The sequence below is a fragment of the Mirounga angustirostris genome, unplaced genomic scaffold (assembly GCF_029215605.1).
Source record: "Mirounga angustirostris isolate CCGP_5_RB_7025 unplaced genomic scaffold, mMirAng1.0.hap1 SCAF_1, whole genome shotgun sequence".
NCBI lineage: Eukaryota > Metazoa > Chordata > Mammalia > Carnivora > Phocidae > Mirounga > Mirounga angustirostris.
In genome coordinates, this window is record NW_026991709.1 from 59,407,634 (window position 1) to 59,428,606 (window position 20,973).

At 38.5% G+C, this 20,973-nt stretch overlaps 1 protein-coding gene across 7 annotated transcripts in view; it reads right to left on the minus strand.

Annotated features, from left to right (window-relative positions):
- ZBTB20 (zinc finger and BTB domain containing 20) overlaps positions 1–20,973 on the minus strand; it is a 307,719-nt gene that overhangs the window by 175,754 nt on the left and 110,992 nt on the right. For all 7 annotated transcript variants that reach the window (XM_054504191.2, XM_045902906.3, XM_064593295.1 and 4 more), the window contains one exon: positions 7,874–7,913. The gene's annotated coding sequence lies outside the window, so the exon portion shown is untranslated. The remainder of the gene's footprint in view (positions 1–7,873; positions 7,914–20,973) is intronic.

The following is a 20,973-nucleotide window of genomic DNA, read 5'->3' on the forward strand; positions in this document are numbered from 1 at the left end:
TGTCTTATCTGCTATGCTACAATAGCTTCCTTACTTTTGCTCCTGCAAAACCATTCACCACAATGGACTAGCTTGATCTTTTTTGTTTTTAACTTTAAATTTTAAGATTATTGCAGATTAGCATGCAGTTGTAAAAGATACTACAGAGAGATCTGGTATACCCTTTACCCAGTTTCACCCAACAATAATATCTTATATAACCATAGTAGAATATCACAATCAGGAACTTGACCTTGGTTTTACAATGGTACAATCCATCCATCTTATTCAGATTTCACCAGTTTTATATGCACTTGTGTGTGTGTGTGTGTATGGCTGTGTGTGCATGTATTTAGTTCTATGCAACTGTATCACCGATATTGATTTGCATGATCACCACCACAGTCAAGGTACAGAATAGTGCCATCATAAGGCTATCTCATGCCATCCTTGATAGCCACAGGCAGTTCCATCTCTCCCCAACTCCTTAACCTTTGTCAACCACTAACCTGTTCTTCATCTTAATAGTTTTGTTATTTCAAGAATGCTATATAAATAGAATCATAAAGTATGTAATCCTAAGATTGGCTTTTTCGCTCAGTATAATACCTTTGTGATTAATCCAAATTGTATGTTTTGAGGGTTACTCTTTAAGGCTGAGAAGTATTCCATGGTATGGATATACCACAGTTTGTTTAACCACTCACTCATTGAAGGTAATTTGGGTTGTTTCCAGTGTGGGGATATTATGAAAAAAGCTGTTATAAACATTGGTGTACAAGTTTTTGTGTGGATATATTTCCACCTGTTTGCGATAAATGTTCAAGAGTAGTGTGATCTTTTTAGGATACAAAATTGATCATGTTACATTCCTTCTTAAGTTTGCTTTCCCATTGTCCTGACGAAGGTCTTTAACATGGCCTACAAAGATCATGACATCATTATATAACTTTTCAACCTCAATCTGGGTAGCTCTTCACCAAATTCTCTCCATCCAGCTATATTTGATGTCTTCACCTATGCTGTGCCCTCTGCTTAGAAACATCTACCGCCACCTAATCTCATTTCTTGTTTTTCATCTTCAGATGTTAGCTCAAATATCACTTCCCAGGGAAGCTCCTTGCAAACTCGTAGACTCACTTAGATCTCCCTCTTAAATTTGCTCCTAGAGTTCCTGGAACTTTTATTTCATGGCAGCAAGTACAGTTTGTAATTATAAGTTCTTTTGTGTGTCCATTTGATTAATATGTCTTCCATCTCCCAAGTTGTAAGTCGAGTAAGTCAGAGACCATGTCTGTTTTGCTTGCCATTATATCTTCAGCCTTTAGTAGACATTCACTTTGTGTTTGATGAAATTTGGCCAAGGCTTTTAAGACAGATAGTTTTGGATTCAAGTTCTAAATTACTTACTAGGCATCCTTGAAAAAATTACTCAAAATACTCAATCTCTGTTTCATCTTCAAAATTAGGATTACAACAGCATCTACTTATTAGAGTAGTTTTAAAGGTTAAATCAGATAGCTGTTAAAAAGTATTTTGTCCAGTGCCTAAAGCAGGGCAAGTACTCAACACATGCTACTTCTTATTGTGATTATTAGTTTACTAAAGATAAGAGTTTTTGTATTTTTTTCCCAATGAGGTTTTAGCCCATTATCTTAATTTCTTGCCTATTCCCTGGGGTTCTGATTCAGGTAATTCCAAGAGTATGAAAAGGAACCCTTAATTTAGATTTCAATAATTCTATGACTACAGGTTCCAACTCCAGCTATGTCTCCTTAGATGAGTACCTTGTTTAGCCTCTTGGCTATGGTTCTCATTTTCATATCACTCAGTACTTCCGCTTCTTGTTTTCCAGCCTGTGGATCAGAAGACTAGTAGGAATGCCTCTTTCGAAATCCTAGTTTCCAGAAAGAAGTTTTCTTTTTTCTTTTTTTCTTTTTTTTAAAGATTTTATTCATTTGACAGAGAAAGAGAGAGAGAGAAGATCAGGGGGAGAGGGAGAAACAGGCCCCCCGCAGAGCAGAGAACCCGACGCGGGACTCGATCCCAGGACCCTGGGATCATGACCCGAGCTGAAGGCAGGTGCTCAACCGACCGAGCCACCTAGGCACCCCCAGAAAGAAGTTTTCTAAACACAACTTGTCTCTGTCTCATTCCTTATACTTCCCCATGGAGGTGAATCATCTTATTGGTAAGACGGCCATTGCTCCATGTCTCTTAATTAGGGGAACAGATCTATTGAGGTTTGAGAGGGCAGGAGTTTAGCTTTTTTCTCCTTCTCTTCCTGCTTAGACAAGTGGGAGTTAGTGACCTGGAAGAGTATTGCTCTTATGCAGATCCAAATTTTCCCTTGGGAGGGCTTTTCTAAAGTTTAGATAGAAGGGAAGGGAGTCAATGAGTCCATTTTACCTGTCATACATCCTTCAACCAAGCCTTATCAAAAATTTTTGTCCCCCAGCTATCGTTTTTTTGTCTGGTTTTTCAATGGGTTTAGAACTTGAGTGGGAAAGAGCAGTGCCGTTTACTGGACCCCCTCAAAGATTCTAACACTTAGGTTTATGTTTTTGCTTGGGATATCATTCTTTTGCTCTTCATCTTTTTTTATATTCCAGCCATTTTTCAAGACCCAGCTAAATCACATTTTACATGAAGCTTTCTAGCTCTCAAGGTTCTCTTTCATGAATGAAATCCTATAGTACTTACCGGACTGTATCATTCCTTTTGGAATTGTCACTTATTGTCTGATATGCATACGGAATACCCAACAGTATCTTTTCCTAATCCAATTTTGAGTTCCTTAAGAGCAAGCAAGGGCAATGTCCTAGATTTATGTTTTAGCTCCCTACTAAACACGATTCTTTTTGTGTAGTAAATGCTTAATAATATCTTATTATTACACAGCCCACTGACCAGGCTGTGATTTGAAGGATCAAGTTACAATTAATATGGTTTAGTGGCTGGATGGTTTCTGAAGGGGTGGTGGCAGAGGCCAAAAGGTGGAAAAAAAGGTTACGATGAGTATGTCCCTGAGCTGTGTACAAGCACAGTCTGGATACAGACAGGTAGTGAAGCTTAATCCTATTATGTGCTGAGTTTTCATCCTGGTAATACATTCCCCCATTTTCCTTTATGAAAAGCATATGGAACACATGGTCTGATAGGCAGAAAGGCTAAGAGAAATGCAAGTAGAGGGAGGTAATGTTCTTAGGTGTGGTAGACTGGTCTGCAGAGTGTTTTGATTCTCTGAATTAGTCAAAAGATTGAAAAAAAATAGCCACTACTACCACAAGAAAAAAATTAGAAGGAAGGGTCCTGAAAATGGTATCTGAGCAATGAAAGACAGTGAGTATTTCAAAGATCACTGAATTTAATTTATTCAACCTAAATGCATAAAAGTACAGGTGGGGACATTATTTATGCAGGTATATGCAAATCACTTTATAAAATAGGCAAAGCCCTTCTGCTTTTTATAAGTTGCCAAGGTGGTTCCTGATATTTTAAAAGCTATGCACCTTTAATGTAATTTCCTAAGAGTTGGAATCCCTCTGTTGGAATCACAGTCATTGTCAGAGCGAGTTTATTTTTTTTCTTTCCTCTGGGACTTCTACAAGGCTCTCATAACTATCACAAAAAGGGTGGTTTCCACAGAGATGCGACTAGAAAAATCACTTGGAAATCACTGAGGAGCAAGTCACAATGTTCAAAGCAGAGAACAGGGGCTTTGAAAACATGAACCCATCTGACCTCTTGAATTTAGTACAGTGAATTCCTGAGCTCTGAAACATGGGGCCCGGCTGTGCATGCCATATTGGTGCTATAAGACTGGCAGTAGGTTGGCTGTGGCATGGTCTATTTCAAACTCCTTCACAGTGCCCAGTGTTGCATGTTCCCAGATGACATTTGGTTGGCAGAAGCTGGGCTTCCAAAGCTGGCAGTCTGGAATGCAGCCCACTATGTTTTGACAAACACATAATTGACCATCTGATCACCAGCCTACAGTCTGCATTCAGGTCACTGGGGGGACCTGGGCTTTCAATAGGTCTCTACTCCTCATCTTGTTCATCTTCTCAAACCTTTCTCCAGAAAGCAATATAGAGAAGACTTAAACATACCCACACATACCCTCCCATTTGCAAAAGAGGACATGGTCCATGAAACATAAGCTGTTGAAAATTTCCTTTAAATGGTCCTGGCAGCCCAGAGTGAAAAAGAGAAAAGCACATTTATGGTGAACTCTAATTCAGAAAGAAGTAAGAGACATACTGAACTGTTTCAACACCAGCAGTATATACGTTGCCATTCAGCTCAATGGCTTGGAACTTCTTAGAAAAAGACAGCATAGGAAGATGATAGGAAATTGGGTATTGCTTGACTTTAGGGGGATATTATTAAGAAATATTTCGATTTCAGGTGAAAGAAATGAAAAGCAGGACACTGGAAATAGCTTCTTCCTTATCTGCCTGACGCTCCCCCCAAATCTACTGTGGGAGAAGGAGTCGCACCTCTCTGGAGACCAGCAGGCAGCAGCTCAAAGTGAGGTCAAGTTCAAATTCTGGTCTCCTGTAAACCCCTGTAAAGAGTGCTTTGGTTTGAAATGTGGCCCTACACAACACATCAACCTTTCTCCTAGAAGGCAAGCATTGTGCACTAGGCCAAGACATGCCAGCATCACGCAGATGGCCGTGTCTACGTCAGCACTACCAGAGAGCCTGTCCTCTCCATGCCCATCCCCCCACAGTCCAGGCTCTTGGTTTTTCCCTTTGACCTGGTCTCCCTTTTTTCAGTCATCCATTTCTACTGGCCAGAGTGCTCTTTTTCTAAAACATACATCTGCTTAAAATTCTTCAAAGCCTCCTCAAGCCTGCCGCATCAACATCCAAACTCCCTTGCACAGCTTCCAAGACCCTCCGCAATCTGCCCCCTCCCCACTTTCCAGCCTCATCTCCCAGGCTCCCCTTGCAACCACCATGCTCCAGCCACACTGAACTACTGTCCTCCGGAGCTGGCTGCTGCTTGACACCTCTTGGCTTTGAAAAGGCTCTTTCTTTTTTTCATACCATGATCCCCTTTTCTTTCCCTTCCCCTACATTGACTTGGTAAACTGCAGTTCGTTCTGTAGAGTTTTAGACCCAGCTTGCAGGTGGGCACTCCTTTCTTGTTCCTCTTGCTACATCTTGTTTATGCCTCCATTCCAGGGTCCATCATATGCCACGGCCTTTATTTACTACTTATCATCCCTACCAGACTGTGAGGTTCTTAGCAACAGGGAGCATTTCTTATTTATCTTTGAGTTCCAGGAACCGAGCATAGTGACTAGCTTTCCATGAATGTTTGTTGACTGAAAACTGAATAAAGAGCTGTGCATGGTATTAATCAAAACTAAGCCAAGCAGTAGCATTAGCTTCTATAAGCTAAGCATGGAGCCTATTAGCAATCTAATGAAGGCAGAAGATCGCAGCAGTAAGGCACTTTCTGACGGTTATCACGGGATGAAAGGAAGAGTGAGGGATAGAGGGTGTGATGGAGGAATGTCTTGTTAGCAGAGAATGTCACTGAGGCAATGAATTTTCAGTTTTTTCAATACTGAGTTTTCAATACTGAAAGGTATTGTTCTGAAAAAGAATCTGAGCCTGAACTGTAAAGAGGTCTAATTTGTAATAACTTGGTTTCTCAAACAGGCTAAGTCTGTGCTACCTGCTTTAAGGCAGTGGGGCAGGCTACAGAGGGCTCTTCTTTGTTTCTGCTAAAGAGTAATGGGATGGAAAACTCTTGGGGGGAACATTTCGAAGCTATTCAGTTCCCACTGAAATCTGTGTCAAATCCAGATTGGGACTTTGGACTAAATGCAGGGCCAGGGAGAGAAGGCAGAATTCTGCACCTGTCTGGAGAAGGCCATTGAAGAGGTACTAGGAGCTAGAAACACTGGGGAGATAATGTTCTGATCTGTTCCCAAGAAACTTTTCTTTTCCCTTTGATAGGTATCTGGGGCACCACCCCTGGAGCCATCAGCTATGTCTGTGGGGGTACTTGAGGACAGCAGGACTGTCACAGGCCGTGTCACCCTTGAAATAAAAGCAGCCTCAGGGTTTGGAACAACCCAAGCAAGCATGAAGCCTGGCCTGGGGGTGGGACAAGGTTAGTGGGTATAGGAATGAGCTGTCAGCCCATTACAGGTCATTCTCTCAGCCCTGTCTCTGGTTAAAAACTAGGATCTCTCTAGAAGCTGCCTGATTAACGGTTGAGGCAGCATAGAATCAGTTTCACATTTTCCTATGAGCCAGAAACAGCCTTTCAATTACATTTTTATCTCAAAGGTCTCCCCCTCGATTTCTAATCTGTGACACAGGTCTCCAGTCCCCTGTATTGCTTGTGTCTGAGGCTTGCCCTACAGTGCTGACGTCATAATAGCTGAGCCGTGCGGGCAGGAGTGCACTGTGCTGACTCATCCCCGGTGATGTGAGGATTAATGCCTTGTCTAACACGGAGCTATTATGTGAACTGTTTTTACACAAAAGAACTGTAACGAAAATGATTTGCCAGTCGGAGGACTAGAAATATGCAGTGCTAGGTAACTGAAGTAGGGATGTGGAAACATAAAGTGGTAACCATAAGCATGCACACTGACACCCTCCAAAGCATTGACAGACCTGATCTATCAACACAGAGAATAAGGAATAACAAGACTTGTCAGGGGCAGGGAGGATCCACCCCTGCTGTATAAATGCATTACACACAGTCCCCGTCGTCTTTGGGGAGTTTCACCAATCTCCCTTCTCTGTCAAATGGCTGTCTCTTTGGACTTTAGCCTTATGGTCTGTCCTTTGGGGGATTCTGCTCTCCTGAATGTATTTGCAACTATCTTCTAGGAATGTTAGTGGAAGCCACACTCATGCAGGCGAGCCAGGGAACCCCCTTTCTGTGCAAATGATTACCACACAAGAAATACATCAGAGTGAGAAGTCAGTGAAGTAAGACAGATGCTGCGAATAAGGGACAGCGTTCACCAGAGAGCTCAAAGCAGCTGGGAAGATACTGATGATTATTTATCACATAAGGTGACTGCCCCTACCTGTAGCATGTCTCGGGCGGTGTCTCATGTAGTTGAGTGACTAAAATTATTTGGGTTCATTGCTGTAGAATCTCTTACAAGCAGCCCGAGGTAAAACTTACCCAACCCATTCCATGCAGCCTGGTTTGGGCTTTAAAGAACAAATATTCTCTCTTTTCATCTGAAATCAAGTTTCCTCTTTTTTTTTTCCTCCCTTTTTAAATGACTTCCCATCTTTTCTAAAAAAGGACGGTACCTTCTATAGCCCTCTTGGCACACGTAATCCCAGATTTCTCTATCTCTCTCTCTTTTTTTTTTCCTGGACTTGCGATGACAGGCACAATTTTAGCCTAAATGGATCAAGCCTTATAGTTCACGCTTGTACTTCTTGAGTAAAAGAGTATTGGAGATTTCGTCCATAAATGAAAGCTCTGACCCAGAAGTTCAAATTAAAAACTATTGGACCTAGAGATGGGGGTATAACTAAAGAATAAATAATTACCCACTGACTGACAGTGGAGCAAAAGCCTGACTGTTGCGGATATCTGGCTGAAGCATGTAAGCTCTAGTGGAGAGGAGCAGTGACTTCTGCAAACAGCAGCTGTGGCTGAGTAAAAGGCAGTCTTTATAGACATCCAATGCCTGAGGCCCCGGTCTTTTCAGCCCCCTCATGGATGGCAACTACCACCACCACCAATAGCACCGATTCCAAACCCAAAGGAAGCTAATATATAGTGAAGAAGTGCTGGAAACCACAACAAAGTCAACGAGAAAACATGCCAATAAAGATCCGAATTTCCCAAATACGACGCCTTCTTGAAAAGTAAAGAAACCACTTTTACTTACATAAAGAGAAGGGGCAGGCCACAGACTGATGGTCACGGAACTGGAAAAACAAAAACAAAAACAAGGAATTAAAAATAAACCCAGTGATACTGTAGGGAGAAGGAAAACCAATCTAAGTTATAGACAGAACTGGTTGCTCCTGAGGATGGGCAGTAGGAGCCTGTTTTATTACCGTAGCCCGAGAAAAAAAAGAGATCCAGACCCATAAAATTTTCCAAAGGTGTAATCTCCTGCTGTATGACCAACATAGTATTTCCAGGCACGAGGAGTGCCAACCTCTTTCTTTGTAAACTTCATTCTGATCCGAATGATATGGGTATTTTCTTTTTCTTTTTTTTAAAAAAGATTTTATTTATTTATTTGAGAGAGAGAGAATGAGAGAGAGCGAGTACATGAGAGGGGGGAGGGTCAGAGGGAGAAGCAGACTCCCCGCCGAGCAGGGAGCCCGATGCGGGACTTGATCCAGGGACTCCAGGATCATGACCTGAGCCGAAGGCAGTCGCTTAACCAACTGAGCCACCCAGGCGCCCGATATGGGTATTTTCTAGGGCTGTGCTCTTTAATACAGTAGCCACTATCTATACTTACCTATTTAAATTAGTTAAACTTGAATAAAAAAATGAAATGTTTAGTTCCTTAGTCACACTAGCCACGTTTCAAGTGCTCAGGAGCCACCTGTGGTTGGTGGCTGCCTTAGAGGTAGAACATTTCTATCACTGCATAAGTATCTATTGGGCAACACTGACTAGAATAGGTAAAATCTTTACTGTGTAGTACAGGACAAATTTTAACTAATTTTGACAAAGATGAATACAACTCTGATAAACTTTGGCTCTTCTAAGGGTAAATTCAGTATGTTTAATGTCCAGAAGATCCTCTGGACAGATGTAACACCTACATGCATTATCGCCCCTCAGCTGACAACCTGATGCGACGCAGCCTCGTGTTGTCTTGGTGCAGACTGAGGACCATATACCGCCTCCTCTGCCCCTTCTCTCCAGCCTAGGAGTGTCCCCTCCGACAAAATGATTTTAAAGGAAAACATCTGTATCTCTAATGATGAAAACCTCAGGTTTGCAGGGAGTTGATCTTAACAGTTTCTCCTTCTGTATTTCAAATCAGATAATTCTCCTTTGTAATCTTCAACTCACAAGCCAAATGAGCTATGATGGGACTGGCCTGCTCACCACTGTTTTAACAGCTTCTCTTATAGAAAAATAAAACAGAAGTAACAGAAGATCCATGAGAGATTAATAAACCAAACAGGGATACTGAAAAAGCAAAGCAGGTCTCTCTACCCACACCCCACTCAAATATATCAAGGACTTAATATATGCTGATTGAATTCTTGCCTCTCTGACACCATGATTTTAACCACCTAATAGAAGGCTTCCAGAAATATGCAAAACAAACCATACTAAAAGGGATCAAGAAGAAGGATGTAATTATGTAACTTAGCACAGAATAAGGCTAAAGCAAACACAAACAAACCTGTCAAAGAGATTTCACTTCTCAACAAGTTTTCTAGACAAGTGCACTATCATAGAGGTTCCTCCAAAGGAAAAGTTTCCTCTTTATCACCTATGGGAAACCCTGTCCATGCACATGTAAGTGTGAAGGATGGTGTTGTTCCCCTCCTTGAATAAGAAAGAGTTAAGATGAAAATCTGCAGCCTGGATCATAATGTATGCTAACACAAGAGAGGCTGGGAGTCTCCACTGCTTTCATATTTTTTCACAAAATTGATGAAAACTTTGAAAAGTTTAACGAAAACTTTAAGCAATATAATTAGATTATGTATGATTCATTGAAAGTACATGCAAACTTGAACTATATATAAAGATTGACTAGTCTTCAAAGACTTTAAAGTTCTAAGTTTTGCTACATTCTAGTCCCTTCCACAAGCCAGGATCCTAGACCATTGCACCAGTCTATTTTTTAAATCTCTTTCCTTCCTTCCTCCCTCCCTCCCCTCTCCCTTCCTTTCTTCCCAACTTGTCTGAGCTTGCTTTTTTCCCCACCCTTTGGGAAAAAGGAGAAAATGTGATTAGTGGTTATCTATGAAATATGCTCACTTATCATTTCTCTGTTGCACATTATAAACCCAATAACTCTCAATAATACATTACGCTTTTTTAAAACTATACTTAGCATTTGTGTTCTTATATCTGAGCACATAACTTTCCTTTTCAAATTTCAAGGAGCATTTATTCATAAAAGTTAATCAGTCAAAGTTAAATTTTTGATGTGATCAAAAGAGATCAATGTAAATTGTACCCAGATTGACTAATACATCCAAGGTCTGGAATGAAGAAGAAATATCTTTTCTGGATGTCAAGTGGTGACACACAGGCTGTCAATGACAGGAATCCAAGATGGAGAGAAAAATCACAGTGTGTATGTCACAGTCTAAGACAAATTAAAGCCAAGTTAAATTGAAGATTTTATTGGATATAATTGTCTTTATATATTAATGAAAAACAATAATACCTATCCCAAATTTAATATTAAGGCTAAAAATTTAATCTCAGAGTTCTTATACAATTTATAAATGTTCATAAACGTCAAAAGGCCCCTACTTCTTGATTGAATTACAATCTGCAATTTTGAGAATATGTATTAATCTACATAGGTTTATTCCTCCTCAGTTCAAATTGTTATTTTATTGATATGTGTGCCCTTTCCGCCTGATATTCACCTTATATGTCTGTAAGTTGTTTTCATCTGAAATGCAAAGAATTATCTATGATAGTTTTGCATACGATGAAAAACATTTGCATTTAGCATGCTAGGCTCAAAGCATAAATATCTAGCAAAGAATATATAACTATAAAGCCCAAATGAATCAGGACCTTAAAACATGGTGGGGAGGCAAGAGTAGTGGGGGGGGAAGGGGTGGTTTATGGTGAAGTCTAATTGTGTTCTGTGATTTCCCAGTAGAAATTATTGTATAGTATCAATTTCTAAGGAACCAAATGTATTATTAATTAAATGTATTATTAATAAAGATTAGTCAATTCTGATTTCAGTTTATGTAATGTTCAAGGGCAATGGTTTCCAACATTTTGAGGTGATACAGATCCCTATGAGAGTCCCTCCCCCAAAAAACTTCTTAAAAACACCAAGTTTCAAGAATCTTCCAGACTCCATGAAGGTCATCCATGAATTCCAGTTTAGCCACCCTTGGCCTAGGGGAGAGGGGAGAAAATGCCCATGCAATCCCACTGCTTATCACCTCTAGGAAGCTGAACAAGTCACTAGGACCTGGAGCCAGGAGCAAACAAACGTATAGGAAATAGAGCTCTACATGGGTGTGTGTGGCTAGAGACATACAGACTCCTCTAAAGGCCTCCCAGACTCTGACTTACCTAGTTCTTTACAAGTTCTTTTTTTAAAAAAAGTCCACAGAGGCTTAGGAACAGTGAAGAAGAGGAGTAGTGAGCAGAGAAATGAGAGGAGTTGCTATTTACTCAGCACCTTCTGTGGCTGCAGGCATCCTGCTAAGTAAATGCTTCTCAAATTTGAATGTGGATATACCCAGGGATGTGGAGCAATGTTAACAGGAGCGCACCAGGCTACAGAATACATAATAAAGACATGGCTGTCTTCTTGGAGGGTCAGTTGTCCTTGTGGCTAAGTAGTTTAAACTCTTATTTGTACATACATTTATTTATCTGATAACTATTTCTTGGATGTTATAGAAGAAATAAAACAGCCACTGTTCTCGTCCTCATGGAACTTCTGGTTCGGTGAAACAAGTAAGAGCATATTGAGGAATAGAATGCAAAATGTGCATGTATCTGTAGGATGAACCCTGAGACCTCACTGAAAAGTCTCATGTGTGGCAGACTGCTTCAGGCAATGGCCCGCACCCTGAGGACTGACTGGATCACTCACTCTAACCTGAGGATCACCTACGCGGAAGAGTTTGAAAAGCAGCATTAGCAGTAGATCATTTCATCCTGACTAGAAGAGCAAATACTGTTAATTTCCAATTTACTATAGAACAAGGGAGATTTGAGAAATTAGGAAACTTACCCCAAATCCCACAGCTGCTGGGATCTGAATAAGTTTGTACCATTCCAAAGTCTACATATTTTTAACCACTAAATTACACTACATCTAGGTATTTCCCATTTTATGTTTCCCCTTGAAATGAGGGCTCATTCAGGATTTTGTAGGCTAGTTTAAGCTTCTCCTTTGGAAGGAGACAGGTTTGGCTTGATTTGTATTCTAAATATTTCACAGTGCTAAGGGAAAGCTATTATTATACCCATTTTATGGTGCGGAAGCTGAGCCACTTGCCAGCCGAGGTATCTGGCTGAGTTAAAAACGGAATCGGGTTGTCAGTCTTTCATTCCTCTTGACTGACTGAAGCCTAGGCAGCAGTACTGTCCAAGGGCTTTTTAGTACATGGGATTCACACTGGTGGAGAAAGAGTGAGAGAAACTTTGCAAAGGGAAAATAATAGTGCAATACAAAAATGGAAAATAAGTAATCATAACTCACTCACAAAAATTGGTTACTTTTAGCACTGTGAATAGAAAAGAGAGAGCTTATTCATCACAAATGAATCAGAAAATTAGAATGTGTCACAGCATTGATGATAGAGCTGAGGAATTCAGATGAACTGAAGTTCAACACTTATCCTTCTATCTGAAGAGGGTAAATGGTGTGACAACAGGGCAGAAATGACCTCTTACATGCGCCTTTAATCTTTCCAATCTTTTCTCTTCAACCCTCTCTCTAGAAGTTAGGTGGGTTTATATCTTTGTTTTCTATGGGTAGAGATAACATTTTAACATCCTTTTAATGTTCTAGAAGTATTGTGTTAATTAATTCTTATGTGGGAGTCATTCCCAATAGTAGGATGAAGATTTTTACCTTATTGATTTTCCTAATACCTTTCTGGCTTCCGTGTTTTCAAAGGCTGAGGCACTATTGGATTTTTAGATTCATATGTCTCTCAGAATAAGTGCCAGCTTCATAGGTTCCTGTCAATTGATATTCCATCTTTTCTATGGATACATGATTTCCTTTATCTGACAGATTCAAGAAATTTTATGCTAGATTTAATGACATTTCATGCGCCCTGAATTCAGAGGTTTTTAATTCTCTATTTTCTATCTGGCAAAAGGTTTACAAGTTAAAGTCAGATGGAAGGGTTATTCGATGTGCATACAGAGCATGTGCAATCTCCCACTAGCTAGATTTTGGGGTCTCCTGAAGTATTTTCATTCCTTTTGGTCAGTCTTAAGATGACTATAAATGCCACAAATGGTCATTCATATCTTAAGGTCTGCTTCTCAAGACCATCCATTTTTTTTGGATCCATCTTGAGAAGAACGATAAGGAAATCAGTGATGCCTTACCTCTCCTTAATATGAAAAATGTCTACCATAAAAAAAATTTAGGTAATGAAATAATGATCAATAAAAAGAGAATTCAAAAGCTAAAGTTCAACATTTAGGTCTAGGACTATTCCTAGGTCTGAGGCATTGCTAAGACAACCTGACACTCCACCCTACCCCATACAAATCCTCCCAAGTCTTCCTGATTCTTACAGGTATAGGACCTGAAAGATAAGAACGAAATAAAAGCTGGAGATCTGGGTGGGGTGGCAGGGCAGGGCAGAAGGAAGTGTCAGGGACTGAATTTGTTTAATACATTCAGGATTATTTCTTATAGCTCCTAAAATAGACCTAACTCTGTTATGAAGACAGTCAAGAGCTCTCTACAATCTGATCTCAAACAACTTTTCCTTCTATATCTCAAACTCCTGAATTGTAGCTTCATGGGTTTCAAACAGATTGGTAAACCAGGACCATTTACTATGGTACACTGATATCCTTTAGGGGATGTTAAAAAGGTCTGGCATTGTTATCACGTAGTCCAATCAATTAGAAATACCTGGTCATAATGCTGCTCACAGACCACAATTAATGCCATTTGGCACAAAAAGGTTATGTCTATTACAAGGGAAACTCATCCTGAGATTCCTCAGTGTGTAAACACAGAAAGTAACATGTTAGTGGTACAGAGGGCTTTGGAATAAATATGGGCACAGCAGGAGAAAGAAACATCCAGATCAGTGTGAACAGAAGGCTGTCTTTACTCAAATGGTTCCCTCAAAAAAAAATTTTTTTTAAATCCAAAGGAAAAAATCACGACATAAAATTTATACCAAAAGATACAAATTAAGCAGGTACTTATACCCAATGATCTGTGAGATACTAAACCAAGAAGACAGCATGGGCACAGTATGTGTTTTAAAGACTTGGAAAGAGCTTTCCACAATATAGATTGAAAAATGTTACTTTTGTCCTTGTCACCATCAACTATTTGCTTAAGAGAATTCAAGATCTTTCACAATCTGGCCCCAATCCACCTCTCTTGGTTTTTGTTTGTTTGTTTGTTTTTGTCCCCACCCCCACCAATGCTGCTTCCTTATATTCTGTGACAGGCTACTGGCTCCTCCCTGAACATGCCTAGGACGTCTTTGTCTTTGAGCCTTTGCTAACAGTTCACACTTGAATCTCCCAAGCCTAGCATAGTGTCCTAAACACAGCATGACACTCCAACATTTGTTGAATAAATGCTGTCTCTCTATTTTAGGACACAAAGATGATAGAAAAAAGTTGTTAAATCAGTAAATAAATAGCACAAGAGAGAGGTCAAGGAAAAGTTAATTTTAGTGTGTTTTAGGAGTGGGGGCAAGATGAGCTTTAAGATTAGGAAAACTGATGCTCTTTATTCTTGGGTCTAGCCAGTGCTATGAGTCAGTTACTTTTTTGGGAACAAGTTTCAACCTCAAGGTTAAACGAACACAAATGCTCTGTCCATCAGCATATAATGAAAAAGCTGTGCCTATTTCCACATCAGCTCAGTGAAATTAAAATATGCAGTGTCTTTCTCAGAGGCATCATATATGACAGAACTTTTTAAAATAGTCCCCTTTGCCACTCTCGTACAGAAAGAGCTATAAAAACAAAAGTAAATGTTTAAAAAAACATTGGGATAATTTTGCTTCAGAAATAAAAAGCTGAGGTATATCTTCATGGTTTTCTGACTATAAGAGTTGTTATAAATAATGATCAACATTTTTGTCCTAAGGCATAATGATATTAAACCGTCCAGTGAAGAATTTAAGTTAAGACTTAAAGATGAACATCCTAAATGTGCAAGTGGTAAATAATCAAATAGATTGCTAAGAGCAGTTATGAAATTTCTATCTTCATGGCTATTTAAAAACAGGAAAGATCTTCATCTATTCTGGATGGAATAAATGCAGCTCTGCCTCCAGTCAGGAGATGGATTCAATAACTTCTCTTATTGTGATTAGCTCTTTATGGCTAGAAAAATCCTATAACATGTTGATCCTAAAAATTGTACAGAATCACAACACAGCTGAGTAAAATACATTCTACAGTTTGAAGAGGATTAGGCAATACAAAAAAATCTGTAAGTTACTAAATTCAAAATAGTATCTATAATACTTACGTCTTGATTCAATTTGCCAAGTGTATATGTCACAAATAGAATTGAGGAAAAATATACTTGAATCAACTATAGTTTAAACATATGATTAGCTAGAGTAAAACATTCTAACAATTAATTCTTTCATGTCTAAGAAATGTAGCTGAATATTTCATAAACCTGGTATGAATATGCATATAAACTCTATCTCCAATTTAAAAAAAAAATTAGAAAAGACCAGAAAAATAATATAAGAACTCACTATTATTATTCCCAGGACTATCTTCAAAGACATCAGGAGAATCAGTGAACAAGTCCTTTTAAATGATCAAAATGGGCCCCATATGATTAAGAATGTAAATCTAATAACAGACTTAGAGAAATCTCTCACAGGGGTAGCAAGTTACTGGCTTTCTTGTTTATTTACCTTGCAGTTTTGGAGGTCAGCAGAAGTGTCCATTACATACAGCACACGGGGTTAGATGAACAGTTCCAATGACCTTGTCTGAACCAACTTCATTTAAAGCAGTTTGCTACATTTCTTAATTAGAAGATGAGCCTATTCTATCTATGGCCCACATTTGGACTGGATCACTGAACTATTGCCCAACTCTTATAAGCAAAGCACTAACATGTACCAATCAACAGGCAGCCCATAGCAGAGGCATCAGGAAGGTCAAAATACACACACATAAGAAATTGGCAGTACATTATAGAAGAAAGCTATTTCTAAAGATGGACTTTGGCTACTGAAGCCTTTGAGTGTTATTCAACTTTGTTAGGAAAAAAATCAGTACCAATATAACTTGTAATAATCTGGTTAAATAAAAATATTGGGAGAAAGAAATACAGTTTTATTTTGCAACACATTATTTTCATAAGAACATGAATCAAAGAGATAAACTATGCCAATTTCTTCATAGCTAACTTGTTACAGGATATTGTTCTAGTCTTCATTAATGATTTCTTGAGGCTGGTTATGCTATGATCAGGATTTGGAAGGATAGAGGTCTAAGACCTTTCAAAAGAAACATTTTTGTTGTTGTTGTTGTTCAATATCACTACAGAAAAAAAAAAAAGCTTTAAGCTGACTTTGACAATTGAACTAGGATAATGGTTGCTGCTTGTAGCCATTGCTTATGCTGTTTCAAATGACAGGATCAAGCTAACCACCAACTTGAATTTTGAAAAGTTATGGTACAATAAGCAATAACGTCAGTTGTTAGAATTCATAAAACTTACACCAAAACTTATGGATGCAGCAAAAGCAGTTCTGTGAGAAAATTCATAGTGATAAATGCCTAACTCAAGAAATAAGAAAAATCTCTAACAAGAAAAATCTCAAATAAATGACCTAACTTTACACGTTGAGGAACTAGAAAAAGAACAAACAGAGCCCAAAGTTAGTAGAAGAAAGGAAATAGAAAAGATCAAAGCAGAAATAAATGAAATAGAGACAAAAAAAATAGAAAAGATCAATAAAACCAAGAGCTGGTTCTTCCAAAAGATAAACAAAATTGACAATCTTTAGTTAGATTCACCAAGAAAAAGAGAGGGCTCAAATAAATAAAATCAGAAAAGAAAGAGGAGACATTAAAACTGATACCACAGAAATACAAAGGATCTAGGTGGCTACTATGAACAATTTATATGCCAACAGGTTGGACAACCTAGAAAAAACGGATAAATTTCTGGAAACATGCAACCTGAATCATGAAGAAATAGAAAATCCAAACAGACCAATTACTAGTAAGGAGATTGAATCAGTAATTTAAAAACTCCCTATAAACAAAAGTCCATGACCAGACAGTATCACTGGTGATAATGTTTTATCAAACAGTCAAAGAAAAATTAATACTGATTCTTCTCAAATTCTTTCAAAAAATAGAAGAGGAGGGAACATTTCCAAACTCATTTTATGAGGCCAACATTACCCTGATACCAAAACCAGACAAAGATACCACAAGAAAAGAAAATTACAGGCCAACATCCCCGATGAATATAGACTAAAAATTCCTCAACAAAATATTAGCAAACCTAATTCGACAATATATTAAAAGGTTCATTCACCATAATCAGGTAGGATTTATTTCAGGGATGCAAGGATGGTTCAACATCTGCAAATCAATCAGTGTGATACACCACATTACAAAATAAAGGATAAAAATTGTATGATCATCTCAGTAGATGCAGATGAAGCTTTTCCTCTAGGATCTGGAACAAAACAAGGATGCTCACTTGTGCTACTTTTTTTTTTTTTTAAGATTTTTTTTTTAAAGCTTTATTTATTTATTTGACAGAGACAGCGAGAGAGGGAACACAAGCAGGGGGAGTGGGAGAGGGAGAAGCAGGTCTCCCGCCGAGCAGGGAGCCCGATGCGGGGCTCGATCCCGGGACCCTGGGATCATGACCTGAGCCGAAGGCAGACGCTTAACAACTGAGCCACCCAGGTGCCCCTGTGCTACTTTTATTCAACACAGTATTGGAAATCCTAGCCAGAGCAATCAGTCAGGAAAAAGAAATAAAAGGCAACTACATTGGAGAAGAAGAAGTAAAACCGTCACTATTTGCAGATGACAGGATACTATATATAGAAAATCCTAAAGACTCCACCAGAAAACAAAACAAAACAAAAAACTGTTAGAACTAAGAGTGAATTCAGTAAAGTTGCAGGATACAAAATCAGTACACAGAAATCAGTTGCATTTCTATACACTAACAACAAACTATCAGATAGAGAAAGTAAGGAAACAATTCCATTTATAGTTGCATCAAAAAGAATAAAACACCCAGGAATAAATTTAATGAAGGAAGTGAGAGACCTGTAGAATGAAAACTATAAGATATTGATGAAAGAAATTGAAGACACAAATAAATAGTAAGATATTCTGTACTTGTGGATTATAAAAATTATTATTGTTAAAATGTCCATACTATCCAAAGCAATGTACAGATTTAATGCAATCTCATAAAAATTGCAATGGCATTTTTCACAGAAATTGAAGAAAGAATTCTAAAATTTGTATGGAAATACGAAGATCCCCCCAAAACCAAGGAATCTGGAGAAAGAACAAAGCTGGAGGCATGAAGGTCCCTGATTTCAACCCTATTACAAAGCTATAGTAATAAAAACAGCAAAAACAGTATGGTATTGGCATTAAAAGAGACACTTAGATTAACAGAACAGAATAGAGATCCCAGAAATAAACTCACTCACATATGATCAATTAATTTATGACAAAGGAGCCAAGAATATGCAATGGGGAAAGGACAGTCACTTCAATAGATGGTGTTGGGCAAACTGGATAGCCATACACAATAGAATGAAACTAGACCACCTTATACCATATATAAAAATTAACTCAAAATAGACTAAAGACTTGAATGTAGAAGAAACTCCTGGAAGAAAACATAGGTGGTAAGCTCCTTGACATTGGTCTTGGCGATGACTTTTTGAATTTGATACCAAAATCAAAGGCAACAGAAGCTAAAATAAACAAGTGGGACTATGTCAAACCAAAAATATTCTGCACAGCAAAGAAAACCATCGCCAAATGAAAAGGCAACGTACTGAATGGGAGAAAATATTTGCCCGTGTATCCGATAAGGGGTTAATATCCAGAATATATATAAAGAACTAATACAATTTAATAGTAAAAAAAAATCCGATTGAAAAGTGGGCAGAGGATTTGAATAGATGTTTCTCCCCCCCTTTTAAAGATTTTATTTATTCAAGAAAGAGGGGGAGAGAGTGTGTGTGCACAGACACAGGTGCATGCGTGGGGGGAGGGGCAGAGGGGCAGTGAAAGACTCTCAAGCAGACTCCCTGCTGAGCGCAGAGCCCAACACGGGGCTCAGTTTCATGACTCTGAGATCATGACCTGAGCTGAAACTAAGAGTCAGACACCTAACCAACTGAGCCACCCAGGTACCCCGGATAGACATTTTTCCAAAGAAGACATGCAGATGGTCAATGGGTACAATGAAAAGATGCTCAATGTCACTGATCATCAAGAAAATGCAAATCAAAACCACAATGAAATATCTCCTCACATCTGTTAGAATGGTTATTTATCAAAATGATAAGAAATAAGTATTGGCATGGATGTGGGGAAAAGGGAACCATTGTGCACTGTTGGTGGGAATGCAGATTAGTGTAGTCATTATGGAAACTGGCATGAAGTTTCCTCAAAAAATTAAAAATAGGACTACTATATGATCCAGCAATTCTACTTCTGGGTATTTATCTGAAGAAAATGAAAATACTAACTCAAAAATATATATGCATGCTCATGTTCAATGCATTATTTTTTTTACAATAGCCAAGATATGAAAATAACCTTAGTGTTCATCAATGGATGAATGAATAAAGAAGATGTAGTATATATACACAATGGAATATTATTCAGTCATCTCAAAAAATGACAGTTGTGACAGCATGGATGAAACTTGAGGGCATTATGCTAAGTGAAATAAGACAGATAAGAAAAAGACAAATACCATGTGATGTCACTTATATGTGGTATTCAAAAAACAAAAAACAAAAACAAAACAAAAACCAAGCTCATAAATACAGAGAACAGATTGGTGGTTGCCAGAGGTGGGGGTAGGGAGGTGGGCAAAATGGGTGCAGGTAGTCAAAAGGTACACTGTTCCATTTATAAAATAAATAAGTGATGGGGATATAATGTGCAGCATGGTGACTATAGTTAATCATACTCTACTGAATATTTGGAAGTTGCTAAGAGAGTAAATCTTAAAAGTTCTTATCACAATAAAAAAAATTCTGTAACTACACATGGTGACAGGTGTTAACTAAACTTGTGGTGATCATTTTGCAATACATACAAACACTGAATCATCATGCTGTATACCTGAAACCAATATATCATTCTAATATAATGTATGTCAATTAAACTTCAATAAAAGAAAGAATTTATAGAACTTACTCTGGCCTGTCTCCCTCCATCTCTTCTTATTCCCACATCCATATTTTCACCTCCACATGCCTATCATATCAGGCAGTTGAAGAAAAAGAAACAAATGTAACTGGGACTACCTCTGTGAGGACACTCTCAGTCAGCTCTCTGTCCTCCTCAAGTCCAACTTGCTCTCAGTTATCTGAAAATCTATTAATTTAATTCAGTACTTCCTCCTAGGGGAATCTGCATTTTCTTAACTGTCTTTACAAGATCTAGATTCAGGTTTTTCCACAGACAATGGAGGAAGTATGGCAATTATGTTTGTATGTGGTGGTGGTGGTGGATTCTGCTTTGGACTTTCCAAATTTTTCAATTTTACTGCTTCCCCAATTCAAGAAACAAATGTAGCTTATAGTTTATATGCAAGCAAAGATATATATATTCGTGTGCATGCGCCACATATATTTTTTTTCTCTCAAAAGTAAAATATTTTGGGATTTTTCTGTCCATACACTCAAGAATTGTTGTTCCTACTGATGTCAGAGTGGTTTAGGCAGAAGCAGAAGAAAACAGGGATTTTTGCATTGACACTTCACTAGCATATTCTTCGGTAGTGATTTCCTCACAGTTAATTTCCACTGGTTCCTGGCCCTTGGTTAGCATATGCTCAAGGAGTCTTTTTCACAGTATCTCTCTTCCCTA